We start from the raw sequence: 22896 nt of genomic DNA, 5'->3' as shown, positions 1-22896 counted from the left end.
GTGTCAGTGGTACTGCGGTTTAGAAGCCTTGTCCTGGAGGTGACACCTCGCTGAGCATCTCAGTCATTGGGCCAGGCAAGCTGAGAGCACCCTCACCCCATGAGAAGCCTGCAGGAAGGGCTAAGCCAACGCTGCCTCTCCCAACCCTATCCTCGTACTCCAAGGACACAGATTTCCACTCTTTCAGAAAGTTCCAGAGGCTCCTCTCCCAGCTGCAAGCCCGGCACAGCTCTCTCTGCTCCCCCTCCAGGCAGCAGAGCCAGGGGACCAGGAGGAAAGGCTGGTGTGGTCCCGCCCAGGTCCCACACAAACTCCGGACACTGCATATCAAGGCCAAAGGCCACATGGGGTGAAGGCAGGGTCACCTGGGCCTGGGCCTCCCCATCAGATGCCTCCCCTTCCTCTCTTGAGATCTCACAGAACACGCCAGAAAGTGTGGTCACTGCCTTCCGAGGATGCGGCAAGCGTGCGAATCCGTTAGAGCAAACACTTAAGACCGCTCAGTTTCTGCAACCTGCTTTTGATAAGTCACCTTTTCTCCAGCGGAGCCTCTGTAAGTGGACGCAGCTCTGGCCCTGGTCAACTTCTGAGAGGCCCTTGAGCAAATCTCAGGGCTCCAGCTCAAAGCCACAGGGAAATTAAACTTACAGCCTCAAACCGCTGCCCCGACACATGTTCCACAAACTGCCTCCCCGCTTCCCCTCAGGCAGCCGCACTGTTAGCCCTCCTGTCTGCTGGGGCAGGTGCTGATGTGTACCCCCCCCTTTCACATAAGGACCCACAGGGGTGTAGAGAAGTCGAGAAGCTGCCAGAGAGTCAGTGAGGGAGGTGGGGGAGGTGACGATCTCCAACTCGGGATGGGTTAGCCAGCATCCTGGCTCCCCACCTCTAACAGGATTTTGCTGCAGGTGGCGGTGAAGTAAAGCGCTTCTGCTGTCTGTTCGGCTTTGTGCTGCCCGCTGCTCAGCAAAGCATCTGTGGCCAGGCTGAGGGCCAGCCAGGGTGGGCCCTGCCGTGGGTCAGATGCAGCGAGAAGAAACGGTAGGGGGGCCGGAAGATGGGAACACAACTGGAGCAGAGGAACCAAAACTGAAACTTGGGGTCAGTGCAGCAGGTTGGACTGTGTCTCCCAAAAGGAGAGTCCAAGGAGTCTGCCCCTGGAGTCGGAGACTGTGACCTTATTGTGGAGTTAAGGGTCTTTGCAGATATAGTTAAGCTGTCTCTAAGCTAGGAACCTCAAGATAAAATCGTCCTGGGTTAGGGCTGGTCCGAAATCCAACGACCAGTGTCTTCATAAGGAACAGAAGCAGAGGAATAAGCCTGGGCTTCGGCAGGTTTGTTTTGCCAGCCTCGCTTCCCCTATAGGCACTCTTGTGTCTTTCTGCTCACCTTTTCTGGGGTCCCTTCTCAGTGAGGAGGGGGAGAGCAAACAAAACCTCCTACGCTGGCTCCATGCTAGGAGGCAGGGGAGGAGGCCGGGGATCAGTTTCTGGCACTATGTTCCCTTTGGTTTCCATGAAGAAAATTAACATTTAATTACAGTGGGAGCTGAACAGAGCATATCCCAGAGAAGGCTGTGGGGACTTGTCACTCACCTCTCATCTCCCTCTCCCTCCTCCCCACCCACCATCCTTTCTCCCCAGAGCCCGCGCTACCCCAGGCCTTCTCCGTGCCAGCCTGCACCCTTCCCTCCTGTCACCAGTGACACTCAACCCATATCCAGGTGAATCAGCAAGAATTCCCTGAGCCCTCCCCCAAGCCCACCCCAGCCATTCCAGCCCAGTTTATTGAACACAAACCATTCAGAAGACTCCAACATCTTCCACCCAGAGATACTTCAGCATTTTGCATAATTGCAATTAGGATCAGTTTTCATCATTCAGTTATGGTTGAAGACTTCTATATGCTGATCGGCAACCCGCAGGTATAAACAACACACTTTGTGGATTTGGCCGCCTGTATACCCTACGGAGCTGTCTCCCTTGGTGGACTTGCCTTTTCGGCCCCAGCTCTGGGTCAGCACGCACCCATGTGTGCACACACAGCCTCACACTTGGACACGAAGGCAGCTGTGTGGCTGGCGGGAGTGGTCTTAAGGGTTAAAGTCGTGACGGGGCTGCGCCATTCCTGCAGCCATTCAGCAGGGTCAGCACATTTCCGTTATCCAGCCGCCTGCTTGTTAATTAATCACTCATTAGACTAATCACAGCTATCTCATCTCCCACTAGGGGGGGAAGATGTTAGCACAGTAGAATGCCAAGCCCCAAATGCAACTAATGGGGCTGTAGGAAGGCAGAGCGAGAGAAAGCGGAGTGACAGAAAGTTTCTAAAACCAAGGTGGGCACATACAATCAGACGGAAGCTGTGCGTGTGCAAGGAGCCCTCCCGGGAGTTGAAGCCATCCCTGGGTGGGCAGGTGGGCAGCCACAGCAGCCCCTCTCCTCCCTGTGTCCCTGCAGGCTCTTTCCATTTCAACCCTAGGCAGTCCCACAGCAGACCATAAACTGAGATCTAGGCCCTGGGAACAGAAAGAACAAGAGAGAGGGGTCACCCACAGGGACCATGGGAATGTCTCCCTACAAGTAGGACAGTCCTCAGATGTTAATGCAGATGTGCCCATTGGAACCCACGTGGGACATGGGTCCTTGCGGGTGACTCCAAGGAAATGAGCCACCCCAGGTTCCAAGAGGAACTATAAGTTTATCCAAATCCATGGCCCAGAGGAAGAAGATGGGGAGGAAAAACTACTAGCCACTTGCCATGACCCAAGCTAGAAAGAAAAGGATGTTTTTTTGTTTCAACAAAGCAGCTGAGCTCCAGGGAGACTCACTGGGGAAACAGCTTCAGACAAGGTGTTGTTTTTATGTCACCAAGACTAGTCAAATGCCTGTATCCAAAGAGATAGATCCTAAGAGGACAGAGACAAGCAAAACCCTGGCTAAAGAAACACATTTAAGAAGTAAAACCTACTTTCAGAAAACCACAAACCAGGTTTTGCTAAACTAGGGCCGGCAGCCTTCAATCAGAAGCTGGTGTGGCATCTTTGAAGAGCACCAGCTACCCACCTTCTCCAGCCTGAGGAGCCATGATTGCTCACCCCAAACCATGTTTTCTCCCCAAAAGTTTCCACCCACAGAAATGCTAAATCCTTCCTACTGCCTGTTTCACTCCATTTGGGCTATTTGCAATCAAAATGCACAATTATTAGGGGCTATAATGATGTTTAGGTGTATCATTTGCAAGAAATTAAGTGTAAACATCTGGGTGCTAAATGAGAGGAAAAGATACTGGGAAATTTGGCTTAAAAGTGTTTGTGCTAATTTATTTGACTCAGTTGAGTGTAGTCAACCCCGGACCCTAGGGACTGTCAGTGTGGGTGACAATCACCGGCAGAGATGGGCTGGGGAGAAGTTGTCACGCTGCTGTGCTCTGAGGCCAGAAGACAAGCACGCCAGCCTCGCAGAGGCATAATCCTGGGGATGAAGGAAGCTGGAGAAACGTGTGTTCAAATCTTTCCAGGGGAGAAATCTGCTCACCTTGACTGCAACTCCACTGTTCAACCTGAATCCCTGGGCAACGTGTGCCCTTGGATCAAATCGGCAAGAGGGAAACCATCTGTATTCAGTGGGGAAGCCGAGAGCCATCACTGTAAGTTATGCTCCATTCAAGAGGTGTCCACAGGCCCTGGAGTTCAAGTCCCAGCTTCTCACTAAGTGGCTGAGACCCTAGCCACATCATTTGATCTCCTCCAACCTTCCTTTCTGTGGTTTGAAAAATGGTGGCGAGAATGGCACCTATATCACCACATTGAGGATTAAATGGTAGTGTGTTGGTAGGTGAGCCTGGGCACAGTGCCTGAGATGTAACAGGAGTTTATTAAGTGGAGGTACTTCCATGGGACCCCTTCCTCCAGGCCCAGAGCATCCCTCCCATCCAGGAGGAGCCATACTGTCTACACAACCTATAGGGTGGCCAGGGACTGACACTCTTGGTCCCACAGAACTGAGAGGGCTTTCCGTCACATCCCCTGAGGATCTGGGCTGGGGGTGGGGCACTCGTGGAGAACACGAGCTCTGAGCTGAGCCTGGAAGTTGGTAAGATTCTGACTGGTTGGAATTCAGAAGAAGATAAATGGTAAAATGAATGGACAAACAGCAGCATGGAGGTGAGACTTGACAAACGGCTTCTTTGGCAGGGTCAGAGGATGTTCAGGAGGAAGCAGGAAACTACGGCACAGACAAATTTGAGTCAGGGTCTCCCAAGAGGCGAGAACTTCACATCTTAGAGGCGAGACTGTGAGCGTGGATGGGTGAGGGGAAGCATTCTGCCCACAACCTTTACCAAACGGGAACACAGTGGTCAAGGTGGAAGGGATGGAGGGGGTCTGTGCCAGGGTGCTGCAGCAGGAAAGAAAGACTGCTCACCCAGGGCCGGGAAGGTGGGGGCCAGCCAGCTGTTGCCCCCCAGCCACATCAGGACAGATGGCTGCTCGGAAACAGATGTGGGTTGGGGCTGGGCCCAGGGCACTGTCTGCTTCAGGAGGTGTTCCCTTGTCCCTTGTGGCATCTGGCCCCCAACTACCTGGGCCATGTCCCACTTGCAAAACCACCCAAGAGATGCGCAGCTTTGAGCAAGTAGCTTCACCTCCCTGAATGTCGCCTGCCTCGTGGGGTTGCTTTGAGCATCCAACGAGTGAGTTTCTGCAACAGCCCACAGCCCATGGTTGGGGCAGTGTTATTTATTAATGTTACATAAAGTTAGAGGGAAAAGCAGGCAGGTGCGGCATCTGTGGGATGTGTGGTGCTGGAGCTCAAGGAGGCAGATGGGCTTTGGCTGGGGCCCTGGCCCCACTACCCGCGTGCCAAGTCACAGTGATGGGGCATCCTGGGGGCAGCGGCCTTGTCTCGTGACAGGATGAGCACGGGGGCTGGCGCCATCTAAGCAGGATCATGGCCCATGTCTCTGCCAGTCACAGTGACGGGAAAGGGCGCCTTCACCTCATCTCAGGGGTGTCAAAGGGAAACTAGCAGGAGGTGGGAATGTTAGAACAAGCATAGCAACAACACAGAAGAGTTGGAAGATGGCCTGCTATGGCCCAAGGCCCTGGGGAGCCCTTGTCTGTGCCGAGATCATAGCGAGACGGTGTGGGCAGGTACACGCAGGTGGGAGCTATTGTGCAGACACGTGTGGGGCAGCTTACTTAATGGCTGTGACAGGGAACCTCAATGGCCTGGCTGAAGGATAATAGGCAAGAGGGATCAACTCAATCCCCAGGGGCTTGGTTCCACCATCCTGTTGGCCCTGGACAGATAGCAGGCGTGTGTCCTTGTCTTGGGGTACAGCCAGTGTGGGAAATGCCTTCCCAGGCCACCACCCAGTAGGACATTTCTTATGTGCAGAGATGACAACTGACAGCTTCGACCTGCATGGCACATGCAGCCTCAGCGACAGGGAGCTCTCCCCTCGCTGGCGTGTCCAGGGGGAGGAGGTGTCTTAAAACGGCTCATGAGCGGGGGACGGCCTTTCTAATCTCTGCAAATGTCACCGACTTCCAGAGATCTGTGAAATCACCCAACCGAGGCACATGGCCCATAACTCCTTCTAATGTGCTTCCGTGTCCGTTTCAGCATCTCCACCGGCTCTCCCTGGGAAGACAGAGCCTGCGGGTCCCTGGCACCCTCCGCCACACACAGCTCCTGGGGCCTTCACATGTGGGGAGAGTCAGAGCATCCGATCACCCCAAGCAGCAGTGCCCAGCGGCAGAGAACACTGCTGGTCCCCGCTGCCAAAAAAGGCATCCTCCCCTAGGGCAGACTGCTTCCCTCTCCTGTTTCCCACACTCGTCTCTGCAGACCTGGCCATCTCCATAGCCGAGCCTGGGGCTTGGGTCCTCGAGCCACTCTCCTGGTGCAGTCCAGCTGGCTCCCAGGGCTCCTGGGGACAGTGGCATCACCTCCAGGGAACCTGGTGTTCTGAGGTCTGCTGTGGAAACAGGGAAGGGCTGGGGTTCTCCCTCAGCTTGTCTTGGGCGCTGTGGGACATAGAGGTGGCTGGGAGAGGGGCAGCTGTGCTGGGCATTAGGACTCTGCCCCCCTACCCACTCGCTGATGCCAGGTGCTTCTCCAGGAAGCAGGGGGTCCTGGGGATCCCAGCGTGGTCAAAGCTCAGAGGGGCTGAGGGCATGGCAGTGCCCTGTCTGGAGCGGAAGGAGTCCCGAGGAGCAGAGGGTACTCCTCTCGGCAGAAGAACGCTGGGGGAGGAGTGGGAGTTCACAGCCACCACCCTCACCCCCTCAAGTTCTAGAGACTTCCAGACCCACCCCCCTACCATGGTGGCCACACTCCTAAAGCCCAGGAATAAGGCTCCTCCACACATGGCAGGTATTGAAACACTGGTTGCCTGAGCGTGGGACATGGAGATTACGGTAGGGGGGCAGGTTGGAGGGGTGAAGGGGTTGTGGGATTCATCGTCACTGTTTCATTTCCTCATTCAGCTAATACACTGTGAGTGCTAAAAGCCTCCCTCATGAAGCTGGTCCTTCACAATAGCCAACTGCCCATCAGTAGACAAATGGATCAACACAACGCGGTCCGTGCAGCCGGTGGAATCCGACTCAGTCACGAAGAGGAATGAAGTACTGGTATGTACTACGAAAGGCCAGACTTGATGCCAGTTATATGGAATGTCCAGAATAGGCAAACCCACAGAGACGGAGAGCAGCCTAGTTTGGGTGTGGGGTCTATGCCAACATCATCAGTTAAGAGTCTCGAGACGAGTGCCTGGTGTCTTTATAAGAGGACGGTGAGGGAGGTTTGGACACAGGGAAGACAGAGGCAGAGATGGGCGTGACGCAGCTACCAGAAGCTGGGAGAGGGACCTGGAATAGACCCTCCCTCAGAGACCCCAGGAGGAAGCAACCCTGCGACACCTTGATCTCGGCCTCCTGGCCTCCAGAACTGTGAGACGATATATTCCTACTGTGTTAAGCCACCAGACAGTGGAAATTTGTGATGCCACCCTTCAGAAATGAATACCTGGCTTGCTACCCATCCAGATAACTTACTGGTTATGCTCATTACTTCTCTCCCTTTTCCAGAATGCACGTTCTGTGAAGGCAGAGATTTCTGCCTCCTTATCCACGGGTAGGTCCCAAGCTCTTGGAAGGGTCCCCACCACATGGAGTCGCATCAGTAATCAAAGATGAGGGGATGGCGCATCTAAGCCCGAAACCCAGCTCCACCAATTACCAGCCATGTGACTGGGCCAGTTACCAGACCTCTCTGAACCACAGGGCACAAATCCTAGCAACCACTGCCCATGATGCTGCTACAGGGAGTCAATGATTAGAGAGGCAGATAAGGAGTCCGGTGCACAGTAAGCCCTCAAACATTAGAATCGGAGTCAGAAATGGAGTCACTTGAAAATGGATTAACAGCGGTTCTCAGCCAGGGGCCACTCTGACCCCTAATCCAGGGGCCACGTCTGGAGACAGTGTTGTCCCACCCAGTGGGAGAGGCACCATGGTACCTCATGGGTGGCGGTGGGGGAGGCAAGAGAGGCTGCTCAACATCCTACGGTCGCCAGGACAGCCCCCACTACAGAGCTTCCCCCGGCCCCATGTCAATAGCGCGTCCAAGTCCAAAACGGTTTCTGGAATGGAAGCAGCAGGATATCAGCGCAGAGTGAAAACAGACACAGTGATATACGTAGCGGGTGGGGATCGTGGCAGGAGGCTATGTTTCTAAGGTGAGCCTGAGACATGCCCCACCAGCTGCCATCTTGAAAACTCCCACAGAGATTCGCCAGCCTGTGTGTAGGGGTCATCTAACCTCCACTTCTTCTGGAGGGACTCAGCCATACCCACCGCCAGATGGAGGGAAGAAGGCAGGGAGAAGTCTCTCCTTATTTTCCTACTGCTTCCACCATCTCCACCCCCACCAACATCATCACTGCCATCCCACCACCATCAGTAGCACCAAATTTTTCATAGAGCTGCTCTACAAAAACTAAGTCCTCCTGGGTTTAACCCTGAGGCCCCTGCAGCCACCCATTGCAGGAACTTTACTGCAGCTTCACTGGACCCAGACCAGGAAATCCAGACAGGGATGTGGCAGGAGGGCTCGCCACCCCTCTGCTCTGCAGCGGGGTCTCTGCAAGACGGCAACACATCACGAAACCTTCACTTCCCCTTCGCCACCACAGAAACCAGTGTGCTTCCTCTCCTCCAAAGCGTTTCCAAAGCAGTGGACAAATTACCAGGGAAATGTTAGCGGCGGCCTGGAGAAGAAGGGAGCCAGCCTGCCCGACGCGTCAGGCCCTGGAGCCCACCGACGTGGGGAAGATGCCCACCAAGACCCAGCATGAGCCCAGGAGAAGGGGCACACCTAAGCCTGGCAGAGCGGGGACCGTGGCCCTCAGCAGGAGCTGCGGGGCACCGGGCCCCCAGTTAGAGCCCGGTACATCTGTCAGGCGGCTGGAAGACAGGCAGCAGATCCCCCGTAGACATCTGCCTGCAGGAGGAGCTGTTCCCGTGCAGACGTTGGAGGTGGGGCCACGCAAGCTGGTTACTTTGCTCAGGGAGGAGGAGGAAGGGATGAAGGGAAGGAGGCAACTCTTTTTATAGCAAGCAAACAAACAAACTGTTTTGCTTCAAGAAGCCAAAAAAGAGAGAGAGAAAAAGAAAATCAGAGAGAATGTTTCTGGAAGAGCACTAAGATCCATTTTGGTTAGAGTTAGAGGCGAGGAGGGCTAGGAGCCAGGCACGCTGATGCTGGGGTCTGCCCTGGTCCCCAGAACAGCTGAGCACAAGGCAGGCCAGAGTCAGTTGGCTCCCAGCCTGCCCTGTGTGTGACTCACCCCTACAGCTCACAGAATCCTGAGGAGTGGGGGATTGCTACCCCAAGTTCACAGGTGAAGAGCAGGGGGCTCAGCCATGCTGAGGCTACCGGGTCAGAGAGAGGGAAAAACTAGGTGTGGCCCAGCCCCGAGCCCCTCCCCAACCACCCATCCACCCACCACTGACTAACGACTGACCGTGCTTCCCTGGGGACCCCAGGGTCTCTGGTTCCTGAGCAAGCCGAGAAAGGAGCCCTCCCTGACGTTCCTCTCCTTCATCCTCCTTCGCCATCACCTCCACCCTCTGAACCAAGAACTGATTCAACGCACCACGGCGAGGCCTCTCAAGGCCGGCCCCCACCCCCCAGACACAGGGTGCCCTCCCTTCCCCCCTCCCTTTGTTCTGGCCATGCAGACACTGGAGCTGCTCGTCAGGGAGAGCGCTCCATCCCATAATAAACAGCATGAACTATTTATAACCCTGAAAACATCTTTATTATTATTTCTCTTCCCTCCAGAAACAATCTCGCGCGACTCTGCCCAGCGCACACGGCGAGGACGGCAGGGCCGCGGGCTGGGCGCTTCCTCTGGCCCTGCCCGCCCGGCGAGCAGATGGCCGCGTGGGCGTTAGGTACCAGCCTCCTGGCAGTCCGAACATCTGTTCCCGTTAGAAAATGCTAATTGCCATCAATCAGGACAGCACCTACCCACATTTACATGCAAGCACACACACACACCACACACACCACACACACACACACACACACACACACAAAAATACATCTAAATTTCTCCAAACACAACACTCCCTGCATGATAAATAGGAAGTCGGTGCCTTTGCCAGGCAGAGGCCAGCACCTTTCTGGAGGCTCCATCTGAGCCGCATGGCCTCTCTGGGACCCCCGGGACCCACAGCCAGGAAGGAGGTTAAGGAGTCCCTCAGTGGACACCAGGGCTCCCCCAGCCTCTCATCCACACATCTGGGAGTGGACACGGGGTCACTGGCTCTGTGCGGCAAGGATTAGGTTGCCTGGACAGAATGCCTGCAGACACCAGACATTTCTTTGAGCTCTCCTTCTCCATTTGCGGGGGGGTGGTGCATCTGCACAGGCGACCTCTCTCTGAGCAAAGGTTTTGGGTGCCCCACACTCCCAGGAACAACTCAGCTACATCTTTCAGCCAAGAAGCCTGCCCCACTTCCAAACCTGGAGAGTGGTTCAGAAGGCTCCCTGCAGAGACGCTCTACGGTACATTCATGGCCCAGAGGCTGGCCTCCTCTGTGGGTGTGTATTGTGGCCCATGATGCTGGGACCAGCTTTTCGTGCCCTCAGGCGTCAGACTAGACCTCCCCCTGGTGCCCAGTCTCCATCCCCCAGCCTGCGGTCCTGGGCTTCACTTGCCCATAGACCGGTTTGATTGACATGTCCCCAAACCGCAGTGATCTCAAATAGTCCTAGGGGCCAGGGGGCACTGTGCTTCCTACCACAAAGCCTCATCCTCCCAAAGGATCACAGACCCAGGCTGCTCCCCAAGTGGGAGGGCAGGTCACAGCGATCCAAGATCCTGTCAACAGCAACTCTCAGCCGAAGAGTGAAATCCGAGGGCCCCACTGCTTCCAGAAGGTGGCTTGGAGTATCAGCCTGTTATATAAGGAGAAATGTGTATTTTCCTGAGACTCCTCCCCTCTCCACACATACCCCCCGCCTCTATACACACCCTGAAGAGAGCAAGCAAATTTGCTTTTTTTCCTCCTGAGTAGCAGGTGTTGCTGTGGGATACAGGGACTTGTTTGAGTGGTCAGTTCAGATGATTGAAGGGGGGTGTGTGTGTCCGATGAGTGGGGCCCAGGCTCCTCTCACCTGGGGATCAGATGGGAAGAAGGGCTCTGCCCACCGCTGGCAGTGACCTCCATCAGTGTAGCATCATTGTTGCCTCTGACCCCAGCCTGGGGCTGCCCTTACTCCCATGGTGATGGGGGGAAGCATGTGGCTACCCGAAATGGTTAGGAGAGGCCGGCGGGTCATGTTTCCCCATCTGCTTACTCTAGTCCCCCAAAGTAGGAAATTTCTGGTGAGGGCAGAAAATAAAGAACTGGGGTGGGGGTGGGGGAGAGGAGGAAGGAGGGAAAGGGCAGAAAACCTTACAGACGCTCCAAACACCTTTTCAATTGTCCTTCCTTTAGGAAGGGCCTGTGAGCACACATAGGTGGCTTAGCCACGGCCACGAGATATCCGTGGAGCGTGTTCCTTTGGACACTGGTGCCCAGGACTCCTGTCCCCACTTCCTGCCCTGCCGGCCCAAAATAGCAAGGTTTTTAAAAATCCATGAACTTCTACCCCTGACGGCTCCTCGTCTGCCAAGGTGGGCAGTGAGACCTGTGTGCACCGGTCCACTGAGCTACACTCCACTGGCCCCATGGCCCGAGATCGTCAGCATCAAGGGGAATGTTACCCCTGACCTGTTTCATGCCAGTTCTGGGAGCTGTATGCAGTGTTTCAGGCTCCACTTTCACTGGGCTTGTCCTTGTCTCTGTTAAGAATCCTGTGTTTCTCTCCACTGAGCACTCTGTGAGTACCTGGGGTAGAGACCTTGCGCAGGGTCCCCAGGAAGCGTCTTCCTTTTCATACTGGGCCCCTCCCTGCATGTTCCTCCAGCCTCTGATTTCTCCTCAGCTCCTGCGAGCGTGGCCTGACTCCCCTCTTGGGATCCCGGACTTGGGCCCCGGAGGGGGTCATTTTTCAAGCACCAGGGAGGATTGTGCCACCTCCCTGCCTAGTGCCTACAGCTTCCCCCACAGCACCTCTCAGTCTGCGTCCCCTCCCTGTGGAGACACAGGGTGCCCCCTGGACAGGTGCCCTGGGGGACACTGGGGATGCAAGAACCATGACCACACCAAACCTGGGCACTAAGTCCAGACACAGGAGCCCTCATCCGGCCCAGTTTCTTAACCCCAACTCGGGACATCCGGGCCTGGGTCATCCTCTGTTGGTGGGAGATGCCGTGTGCGGCGGAGCTTTCCTGGCCTCCAGCCACAAGATGCTGGCAGCATCTCCCAGTCGTGACAATCAAAAAGGTCTCCAGATGTGGCACAGTGGGCCCCTGCTGAGCCCAGGGCTCTAACCAGAAAGCGGGCCCCTGCTGAGCCCAGGGCTCTAACCAGAAAGCCTCAAGATGACAGTCATAACCCTAGGCCCGGAGGAGGAGCTGGATGTTTACCAGCTGTGAGGCTGGGCAGGACAGGGAGGATAAGAACCAAGAGGCAGCATGTGGGCGGGACGGTTAGGAGGGAGGGAGGGGCCAGACGGGACAGGACAGGGCAGGGGCTGGATGTTAACGGCTGTGGATGTCACAGCCAGATGCCACGTGTCACGCATCAGTCCTGATCATCATTCCAGGAGGCTCCTCGGGCACATTTCCACATTTCCCTTCCGCCTTCTGCCTGGCCTTCCTCAGCCTCCCACCCCACGCCCATGCTTACTTCCTGCCTCATAGCTTTCCTAGTTGGCTGAGGCCTGAGAGGTGATAGAGAACCCACTTAAGCATGAAAGACAGCAGGGCAAAGAAACACTCCCACCTTATAAGATCAAAAGAGGACAAACCTTAAAAATAAACTTTGCAATAATAATAATAAGCAATGATTTCCAGAGAGGAGGTAGGTGGGAAGATACGGACGGACAATAATAGGTAATGGATATACACATAGATGGACAATAGATACATGGGTGGATGGATAAATACATGCATGATTGATAAATAGATATATTGCTCGTTGGAAGGAAAATTATGACAAGCCTAGACAGCATATTGAAGAGCAGAGGTATCGCTTTGCTGATAAAGACCCCTATAGTCAAAGCTATGGTTTTTCCAGTAGTCACGTATAGATGTGTGTGTTGATTCGTAAAGAAGGTTGAGCATCGAAGAATTGATGCTCTCGGATTGTGAGGCTGGAGAAGACTCTTGAGAATCACTTGGACCACCAGGAGATCAAACCAGTCAATCCTAAAGGAAATCAACCTTGAATATTCATTGGAAGGACTGATGCTGCTGCTTGCCCTCCCGAGATCTCTGCTGCAAGCGTAGGTTTTTGGGTCTGATTCTCTCCCAAGCACACTAGTGGCTGCATAGAATCTGTCACATTGGACATCCCCTCACATCCACAGCTGAACACAGCTGGATCTGTGACCTCAGGAAGCAGATTCCTTTCCAGGGCCCAGACCGAAATGGTGGGACTGCAGCAGGGAGACATAATGTAAGGCAAGGAAGGGTGCATGTCAGGGGAAGGGCAGTTTGCTGAGCCAGGGTAGAAGATGTGAAGCAGGGAAAGACAGAGTCAGGGTCCTCTGCTTACTGAGTGCACTTCCAGAGCTGGGCTCCTCCCACAGAAAGACACATCTCACAGAGTGCTCTGAGGATGTAATAAGAGCCCAGCGTGAGAATTTCACACATGTATGGAGGTTCTCCGCTGACCACAGGCTGTCTGTTTTGTCTCTCCTTGTACCATCCTATGCTTAGCTTGGAACCTACAGTGGCAGGTCGTTTTCTGCCCTTGATGTGCTCCAAAAATGTCGGAGAATGAATACGTACACATTTGGATTTCATCCTAACTATGGATATCACCTGCAATGCAGGAGACCCAGGTCTGATTCCTGGGCCAGGAAGATCCCCTGGGGAAGGGAATGGCAACCCACTCCAGTTTTCTTGCCTGGGGAATTCCACGGACAGAGAAGTCTGGTGGGCTACAGTCTATGGGGTCACAGAGAGTCAGACACGGCTAAGCAACTAACACACACATGGATGTCACCAGCTGGAGACATCACTCCACCTCCAATGGCCAACAGGCGTATCTCTGAGACATCACCCCACCCACACAGAGAAGAAAGAGTGGAGATTATTACCAGAAATCGGCAGGCTGGTGGGGGTGGAGTATCTTCACTCAACAGCTCATCTCTAGGCCACCAGGCCCCCTATATGAAATGTCATAGCATCGTATGAAGGGTCTCACCCAATTTCACAGATGATGGCATTAAAATACATCTAATCCAATCCACCCCCTCCCAGTACACATGTGCATCTCATGTTAGAAACCCTCTCCCCACATCCTCACCAAGCTTCTCAAACCAGAGACCCACCGCTAACCACCCCCTTAAGCCACTTAAGGAATCATGGTGATGAGACAGGGTCGCTGAATAAGTATGCACAGCATTTCTAAAGCGTTTCAGCCGAAGTATTTTGGAGAAATGGTACTGTTAGGTTACAACAAGCAAGAGCATATTGTGCACGAGATGGAAGATCTACATGAATTTTTAAGATAACAAATAAGACATCAAAGAAATGTCAGGTTTCCTTGGACCTCTTCTGGCAACAGACATCCAGTCTCTCAGGAGTGCAGGTTTAATATTCCTGTCCTTTTGGAGTCTTCAGAGGAAAAATTCATACCTCTAGTGAAATGCTGTGTGCCCTCTATCATCCAAGACAAGCCATTTAATCTCCCTTTTCCAGAGCATGGGTTCAGGTGCGTGCTCTACCTCTGGGATGTCCTCTCATGTTAAAGAAATTATAACCAGGCCTTCCTTTAGACTCAGAAAAGGAGAAAAATTCACTCAAATTAATTTCTCCATAGAAGATAAAATAAGGCTTGTATCTGCCTCAGCGAAAATGCCTCAGCCTTCCCAGCTGCCAGTGGAGGTGAGTGTTGGGTCCATGCATGCCTTGTTCTAGAGGCCAGTACAATGAGTCGTCTCCCACTGGAGTGGCCTGCCAGGTATCTGAGCTCCTGGAAAGTGGGGTCAGAGTGAAATGCTCCATGTATGCCCTGGGGACTGACAGCAAAGCATTTTTGCAAAGAATGTATGGGGCTATGTGAAGTACTAAATAACTAAAAAATCATTTTGCTCTTGCCTTGCGAATTTTTGGGCAGCAGAATGGTCTAGAACAGTGACCAATCCAATGACATTCTGGCTCACAAACGAGAGAAAACATTCAAAGGCCACCTCAGGTCATGTCAGGCACAGGTGACATTTGTCCTGGTTGTCCAGGTTACCTAGCACTCGGGTGTACAGGCATCTGTTTCCTTAGCTGCAAATAGCACAACAGATATTAAGATACACAAACCTACAGCTTCTCAACCAAATACACTGTAGAAAGGATAATCGTGATCTGAAAATTCTTCCCAGTGACAACACGCCTTACTCGGTAAATGCTGTTGAGTGAGTAATGTGCTCCCATCCCCTTGACAGGGTCTACGACGGAGCAGATTACTCCTACATTACACCTGGGGTGACCAGTGAGTCAACGCTTCCCAGGGGGAAGGGAGAGTGTTTCAAGGGCATTTAGATCAAGACATTCTGTGAAGTCTTTCAGGGAAACCTACTAGGTGTGAGGCTGTGGGAAGCACACAGAAGCAACAGAAGCCTGCACCCTTAAGAAACCCAAGAGAGAAACAGAAAAGTAAATATCGTATACTAATGTATGTATACAGAATCTAGAAAGATGGTACCGAAGAACTTATTTGCAGGGAAGCGGCAGAGAAGGCAATGGCAACCCACTCCAGTACTCTTGCCTGGAAAAATCCCATGGACAAAGGAGCCTGGTAGGCTGCAGTCCATTTGGTCACTAAGAGTTGGGCACGACTGCGTGACTTCACTTTCACTTTCCACCTTCATGCATTGGGGAAGGAAACGGCAACCCACTCCAGTGTTCTTGCCTGGAGAATCCCAGGGACAGAGGAGCCTAGTGGGCTGACGTCTATGGGGTCGCACAGAGTTGGGCACAACTGAAGCGACTTAGCAGCAGTAGCAGCAGCAGAGAAACCAACATAGAGAACAGACTTAAGCCATGGGGAGAGGGGAGGAGGGGGTGAGATGTATGGACAGAGTAACATGGAAACTTGCTTTACCATATGTAAATTAGATAGCCAATGGGAACTTGCTGCCTGTCTCAGGAAACTCAAACAGGGGCTCTGTATCAACCTAGAGGAGTGGGATGGGGAGGGAGCTGGAAGGGAGGTTCAAAAGGGAGGGGATATAGTATACCTATGGCTGATTCATGTTGAGGTTTGACAGAAAAAAACAACAAAATTCTGTAAAGCAATTATACTTCAATTAAAAAATAAATCAATTAAAAAAAGAAAAAAAGAGGGAGGGACCCAAGAGGAACTTCCATGGACAGAGAATGTAGAAAGGCAGCCGCAGTGTCTGTTTCATGTACCTTCCGGCTGCCCTCTGTGGACATGGAGGGATGGAACCAGAGGGCAGACAGCAGAGAGGGGCAGGGCCTGGGTCATACCAACTTGGCCTCCATCCTGGTATCATCCCCCAAAACCTGGAATGATGGATGCCTGCTGGGATCTTGCCAACCAAACCACAGTGGCCATGCTGTTTTGGGGGAGGTGAGTGTCATCCTTGAAAAAAAAACTTGTTATTTTGAAATAATTTAAGACTTGAAGAAACTGCAAAAATAGTGCCGAGAATTCTCACATCCCCTTCTGTTATGGGCTGACTTGTGTCCCCTCCAAATTCATTAAGTTGAAGCCCTAACCCCAGTACCTCTGAGTATGACTGTATTTAGAGAGAGTTTTAAAGGGTCATTGACTCTATGCTTGCTCAGTCATGTCCAACTCTTTTGAGACCCCGTGGACTGTAGCCCAGGATCCTCTGTCCATAGGATTTCTCAGGCAAGAATACTGGAATGGGTTGCCATTTCCTCCTCCAGCGGATCTTCCTGACCCAGGCATCGAACCCACGTCTCTTGCATCTCCTTCAGTGCAGATGGATTCTTTACCACTGTGCCACTTGAGAAGCCCGTAAGTTTAAATGCAGTCATACGAGTGGGCCTTAATCCAATCTGACTGTGTCCATGCAAGAAGAGGAGGTTAGGACCCGGACACACAGAGGGACAACCATGTGAGGATGCAGAAAAAGATGGCCATCTCCAGGCCAAGGAAAGAGGCCTCCAAAGAAACCAACCCTGTTCACACCTTGACCTTAGACGGACTTCCAGCCTCCAGAACTGTGAGAAAGAAAATTCCTGTTCACCATCCAGTCTGGGCGCTCTGTCACGGCAGCCCAAGTAAACGAATGTTCCTTCACACATGACCACATTCCCAAACCAGGTCAACCACGGAGCTTATTCAAACTTCACCCGTTTTGTGATCTGACTCTGTATCCTCAGTATCTGGGCTTCTCAAACTATCTGTGGCCAAGGTCTCACTCTTTGCAAATCTACCTTTATTTATTTGCGGATCTACATTTCTTTTTAAGCTACAAGCATGGGATTATTGGAAAAGTGGGATAAAAAGACTTACAAAATACAAAGCCTGATTTCTTATTATTAGATTCAGTAGACACAAAAGTAGACAGAAAATTGCCCTTTCACTTTGACGGTGAAAGGTTCTAAGTGAACACTCTCGACTTCTGTCCCCATCTTGCTGGAATCAGAGCAGCAGCTCACAGGTGGGCACTGGCTCTGATTTGGTTCGTGGGCTTCCCAAGTGGCGCAGTGGTGAAGAATGCCCCTGCCAGTGCAGGAGATGTAAGAGGTGCAGGTTCAACCCCTGGGTTGGGAAGATCCCCTGGAATAGGAAATGACAACCCATTCCAGTATTCTTGCCTGGAAAATTCCACAGACAGAGGAGCCTGGCGGGCTACAGTCCATGGGGTCAAAGAGAGTCAGACGCAACTGAGCAACTGAGCATGCACGCACAATTGGGATCATAGGGACTTGGGTCCTGAACCGGGGTTGTCACCAGGCAGCGGCTGTGGGTTCAAATTCTGGACAGCCCTATGCTAACCATTCCTGTATGGCTCTGTTTCCTCAGGAGACCTAGCTTAGAGGGTTATTGTGAGGATTAACAGAGATGACGCATGTCAATCTAGAGATGAGAACCTTGGATAAGATACCTGCAAACACGGGTCACCCCAGCTTATCAGCTGGACCAGTCTCCAAGCTCTACGTCCGGCTTTAGAGACTCCAGGCCCACGGATGTCTCCCACAAGAGGTTGTGTTATGAGGGTGTTGTTTGATCTTCACTGAACTTGGGTTTGTCATCTGATTGCTTCCAGGTCCTTCCGGAACGCTGGCATCCTGGTGAATCCCCACTGGTAGCTGCAGGAGGCCCCACCCTGCGAGCTTCCTACAGTTCCAGCCGTTACTCAGCCACACTCAGCGACACAAGGTCACTCAAAAACACCATCTGTCCATGTGCCACCTCCTCTCCCACCTCAAAGAAAAAAGAGAAAAATGATTCTATTCTGCCTCCATGTTTTCTCCCCTACACACAGAGACACAAGCACCACTGAAGTTAAGCTTGTCTCAATCTCTACTTCTAAATTAATTTTTCTTCCTGAGGCATTTGCTGACACTCCCTTTCTGTTCTTTGCCCTTCAGAACACAGATGTCTTTGAAAGCACCAGGCCTGGGAATACTTAATGTATCCTTGCAAATCAGATAAAAAAAAAATAATTTTCTCCCAATCCATAAAAATCCCTGCTCGTCAGTTTGCCCTTTGAGTGGAGTTCACCGTCAGCCCATGTGTCGACACAGAACAAAGTGAGGGGTCTATGGGATCCGATGCAAGGGCCTAACCCGGGCGCCTGCCTGGCAGTGGAACCAGGAAGCAGACAACAACTCCTGGGTGTGGCTGGCTCACAAACCCTCATGGCCCCTAGCAGCCCATTTTGAATCTAGAATCAGCGGGTTTGTATAAATCCATGTAGAACTTCTCAGGCCTCTCTGCCCAGGACTTCTCCTGTAAGTCCCAACTTCTTCACTGGGACTGAATGTGACAAGAGCACCCGTGTGTCAGCATAGCACACTGAGTGTGACACTCGTCCCTCTCTCCCCTCCGTGTACCTGCCTGCTGCTGTCAATGGTGATAGTCATTTACAGCCCTGTGACTGATGGCCCATAATCTCGCAGGAAATGCACCATGTGCACACGAGGAGGACTGGAAGTCCCAGGAGGCCACCTCACCCACCCTGGACTTTCGTATCTGCAGACTTCAGTGCAGCGGGTACCAGGCTGTTTTCAGCCTCAACTCCTCCTTGTCCCCGGGTGTGTTCTTTCCTCTCTCTACCAAACTCCTCCAGCTCTGGAGTCTCACTCCCACGTGTCATCCTCTGGGCTCTCCAGGCTTCAGACCCCCAGAGCCCCTAAGTGCCTGACGGCCTCCTTTCCCCAAGACCTCTCTCCCTCACCTTGCCAAGCCCGGCTCCACCTTCCTCTTGCAATCTCTTCCTTCAGGCCTCCGGAACCTCTAGGAAGACCTTCACCGGCCAGGCTCTGAAATAGCTCCCAAGACATGTGGCAAAGACTGCTTACTTTCAGGGTTAGATCTGGGGTCTGTCTTTCTCCTGCTTGGTTTGTTCTTAAGACCAGTCTTAACAGTGGGATTGGTGGCAAGTGGGTGACATGGAAAGGATCTCAGGCAAAAGCTCCTGGCACTGCAGCTGCCTCTTGAATGACAGACAACCTATGAGCTTGGGCTGGGGTTTTCAAGAAGTCCCTCTTACAGCTTGAGGCTGCTGGCCTTCAGTTCTTAATTGGCTCATGGGTACATTCTTATCATTGTCTTTAAAATGAACCAATGACAGCACTTCTGGGGGGAAGGAACAAGTAGAAAAGGTGTCTAGGCTCACCGTCCTCCCCAGTAGTCTTAGAGGATACAGTAGGTGGAATGGTGTCCCCCAAAAAGGATATCTGGAAATCCTATCCTCAAATATCTGTGACAATGACCTTATTTGGACTTACGGTCTTTGCGAATGTGATCAAGTTAAGATGAGGTCCTCCTTGAGTGCAGGGGGTGGTGGGGGCAGGTTGAGGGGTGCTATTAAAAAGCGAGGGAAAATGTGGGCACACGTATACAGACACAGAGGAGCGCACTGTGTCAAGAGACAGGCAGACGCCGAGGGGAGAAGCCATGCAGCGAGGCAGAGGCTGGAACAAACGTGTCTGCCAGCCAAGCAACACCGAGACAGGCAGCGAGCACAGAATCTGGAGAGAGAACGGGCCCTGCTGGCACCTTGATTGCAGACCTCCAGCCCCAGGGCTGTGAGAGAATAAATCTCTGTTGTCTTAAGGCTGCTGGTTTGTGGTCCTTTGTTGCGGCGGCCCCAGGACCCTCCCACCTAGCGTCTGAATCAGGAGCCCCCCTCTGGGTTCCCCATCCTAAAACCCTGGGCTCTAGGAGTCACTGCTGACGCCTGCCACTCCTCTCAGACTATTTCCATTTGGGGAGCGGCCAGCAGTGTTTCCCTTCCAGCCTCTGAGCTGAAGCTACATCTGGAAACTCTTCTCACCCTTAATTGTTCTTAATGCTTTAACACACTGAGTGACTAATGGGCTCTAATTGGACAGCTCCGGCGCAAAGGGGGTGCTCTGACAGCGCCCTCTGCCACCCGCCCAGCCTCCTGGGCTGCTCACTCCCAGAGTTCAGAGGTCACCAACCAAAAATATCAGCCCACCCCTACCAACAAGCAGTTTCATCCTTCAATCAGCAAAACACGAGGCACAGAAAAGGATATCGGAAAAGTCCAAAGCAGATGGGACAAAATATCACTGGTGCCACCGAGGTTTGTGATCTGCCCGGGACAGACAGAGAGGTTCTTGGAGGCAAGTGTGTTTGTCATTCATTCGTGTCCAACTCTCTGAGACCCCCTGGACTATAGCCTGCAGGCTCCTCTGTCCATGGGATTCTCCAGGCAAGAATACCAGAGTGGGCAGCCATTCCCTTCTCCAGAGGATTTTCCTGATCCAGGGGTTGAACCTAGGTCTCCTGCATTGCAGGCAGATTCTTTACCGTTTGAGCCACCAGGGAAGCTCTTGGAAGGAAACCCAGCACTAGTCAATTAGGTGAATGTTTAAGAGCCTGGAAGAGTCCAGCCACAGAGAAACAGGGTCCAGGCCTTCCTCATGTAATTAGAGGAGAGGAAAGGGGACAGAGAGAGAGAGAGAATGACTACAAGGAGAGGGTTCCAGACTCCTCCCCCTCCCACATGGGCATATCCGCAGAACTTGTTCTTACCGTGAAGGTTCAGAAGCAAGGATTAAAGCTGATCTCAGTACCCTCCCAAATCTTCTTTTCCAAAATACATTTGGCAATAGAAGAGCAACCACCAGTGTTTCTAGGAAGATTTGTCTTTCCAAAGGCTGGCTTCAGCTAAAGTCTTCGAATTAAAATATCAGGCGTGAGAAGCAAATAAAAGGTGATTCTGCAAGAAGGGAAAAACCCCAGCCTCATCGTTCAGGTGGGTATTACCTGTTCCACCCAGCAGCCACCAGGGCTTCCTCATGCATGGCAGGAATGTATTAACTGCAAGTGTCAGAGAAACATCCCATTAGCTTCTGGTGTAACTAGATAAAGTCACGCTCTCCGTCTCCCCACCACTGGGGAGACATTTACCTCGATGCTCCAGAAAGCTCCGTGTGCATTAATATTGCTGATGCGGGCAGCCTTTGCTGCAGCTTGGCCCCCCGAGGGTGCCATGTGATGGATTCCAGTTTAACAGCTTTTAAAAACAAGCCGACAAGAGATGAGCGTGATGGATGATGCAGGAAGCACGCTCATTCGGGAATGATTTATGGGAAGTCGCATGTTGCCCCTCAGGGGTCCATCCCCTAGGGTGGGGGCCGGGGGTAGACAGACGAGTTCTAATGTTGTGGGTGGGGAACAACAGCCCAGACTGCCAGCTGCACAGCCACGGCACACCCACACCTGACCCAAGAAGAGTGTGGCAGCCCCTGATGCGGTCACACACTGTCCCCTGTGCTGGAAAAGGTGCCACTGGCCCAACCCAAAGCCACTCTTTCTCAGATGAGAAGAGTAAACCCTGGTATGGACACTTCCCTGTCCCCTGCAGGTTTTAGGAGCACCTCTCAAGAGGCTAGAGGTCAGACTTTGTTCATCTCCAGAACAAAGAGGTTCCCCCATCCCAGAAAACATCTGGAGAAGAAACAGCCTGCTGTGCCCTCTCAGCACCAAGCTTCGGAAGGAGTCAGACCGTCCAATGAGAGTGAAGACAGGGAAGGGAGAGAGAAAGGGGAGGGTCACGAGCAGAAAAGCAGGTGACGCCCGGCGAGTGTCTGTTCCCAACGCGGACAGGCGGGTTCCCTCCCTGTTGATCTGGAGGACCCATCTGCCCCAGCCTGTGCCCCTGCATGTAAGAGACAAATCTCACTTTGCGGCAGATTCATATCCACCCATGTTTTCAATAAGGACTCAGAATTTACTATACAGTAAAATCCAAATCAAATCCTTATTTAAAGGATGAGCCTCCGGGTGGGTTATAATTTATGGGACCCTTTCCAAGACAGAAGAAGGGAGCCAGGGATGGAACGATGGCTAGGAAGGAAACAGCTTTCCCTCTGTGCCCTGGGCTGACCCTTTCTGCCCCTACTTGACCTCGAGGCTCCATCGAGGACACATCTGCAGTGACCAGGAGATACACGTGCAGTCTCGCACGCCACTGGGAGTGGAACAGCCTGCTCACCCGAGCGAAGGCTCTTCCCTGTAGCCTCTCCATCACTGATCCTGGAGCACCACTGGGGAGCACTTTCTCTAGGAGACCTTCCGCTGTGAAAGGGCATGGAAGATGTATATTTGCAGGGGCTCCATAGGCCCTGTGTTGGCATCCGCTATTCCCCAAACCTCCCTCTCCCGGGTCGACTGTTCTCCAAAACGTCTGCTCCTGCTGCTCATGACTAAGTCATGGATGAGGGGGCCGCTGGGAGGGAGGAGCCAGTTGGGATGCCTGCTGCCCTACCCTTTATTTTCTTTCTGGACCTCAGCTCTGGATGTACGGGCACACCCAGATAGTAGGTTTGGCAGCCCCCTCTGAAGCCTGCATCTGGATCCCATTGGGAAAAGCAGGGGGCGCCACGACTGGGTGGCAGGGTGTCTGCAGGGGGTCAGCAGCCAGCACCCTGATCACTGATGGATGTGCTTGGCCCTCTCCCATCAAGAGGCCCACCCCCCGACCTGGAGGTGATCAGAAGGTGATACAGAGCCCAGTTCCCTCTGCAGGCCTCATGCTACTCAGGGTGAACAGGACACCAGGGTCTTCTCTT

General features: G+C 52.9%; 1 protein-coding gene across 7 annotated transcripts in view; it reads right to left on the bottom strand.

Annotated features, from left to right (window-relative positions):
* The window catches only part of RBFOX3 (RNA binding fox-1 homolog 3), a 433842-nt gene that overhangs the window by 298572 nt on the left and 112374 nt on the right, over nt 1-22896 (bottom strand). The window lies entirely within an intron of this gene.

This window comes from Ovis canadensis, chromosome 11, assembly GCF_042477335.2.
Source record: "Ovis canadensis isolate MfBH-ARS-UI-01 breed Bighorn chromosome 11, ARS-UI_OviCan_v2, whole genome shotgun sequence".
Classification (NCBI taxonomy): domain Eukaryota; kingdom Metazoa; phylum Chordata; class Mammalia; order Artiodactyla; family Bovidae; genus Ovis; species Ovis canadensis.
Note: the sequence above shows the minus strand (reverse complement) of the source record. Positions and strands in the feature narration are given on the sequence as shown.